An 809-nucleotide genomic window follows, 5' to 3' on the forward strand; every position below is an offset into this window, starting at 1 on the left:
AAGAACACCTTTATAGACGAGCCACCTAAAAGAAAAGAATTTTCAACAGAAACAAACCCCAATATAGTTACAATGATAAGCTCTACTGTCATTATAAGCGCATTTAATGGGACAGTGCGCTTTGAATTAATACGTAGCATCATAGATATTGGCTAAGAGAGTCAGAGTGAAATCAAGAAAATAGAAGAAGTTTTAGTTACGCGATCAAGGAAATAAAAGCGGAAATGTTGAATGGGATATATTAACACAGAGTGTAAAACGAATGAAGAGATGGGGTATTTATACATTTTTCCATTTCGATTCAAGCATAAATCACTGATGATTGTGGTTAGGAGCGTAATGATGTTAATATAAGTCAAACTTTAATCGGCTTTCTCAATTGTTTTCACAACAAGCTTGGCTGAGAGCAAAAAAAAGGCCTAATTACCTCATTTTAATTAGCTAGATTGGAGAAAACTTTTACATGTATTGAATATTAGTTTTTAGTAGTGGCTTAATAGTTGCCTTAAAAAAGGCTATGTTTTAATCACTCCCGCACTTGTACGTTATTGCCTATCATTATAACGTTGACATGCATATCTACCATACACGTTTAGTGATGATAATTATAACATTACTACAACAACGATACATCTCAGCATACACCGATACATCTCAGGCATACCTACCATACACGTTTTGTGATGATAATCATAACATTACTACAACAACTCACCATCTCACCATCATATAACATAAGATATACTAAAACTTCTTACGACAACACACAAAAACCTCCCACGCTTCTCAAATCATCCACATTGTATCTT

At 33.9% G+C, this 809-nt stretch overlaps 1 protein-coding gene across 1 annotated transcript in view; it reads left to right on the plus strand.

Annotated features, from left to right (window-relative positions):
- The window catches only part of LOC119589396 (ankyrin repeat and KH domain-containing protein 1-like), a 2,939-nt gene that overhangs the window by 649 nt on the left and 1,481 nt on the right, over window positions 1–809 (plus strand). The window lies entirely within an intron of this gene.

Source organism: Penaeus monodon, chromosome 25 (genome assembly GCF_015228065.2).
Source record: "Penaeus monodon isolate SGIC_2016 chromosome 25, NSTDA_Pmon_1, whole genome shotgun sequence".
Taxonomy (NCBI): Eukaryota; Metazoa; Arthropoda; class Malacostraca; order Decapoda; family Penaeidae; genus Penaeus; species Penaeus monodon.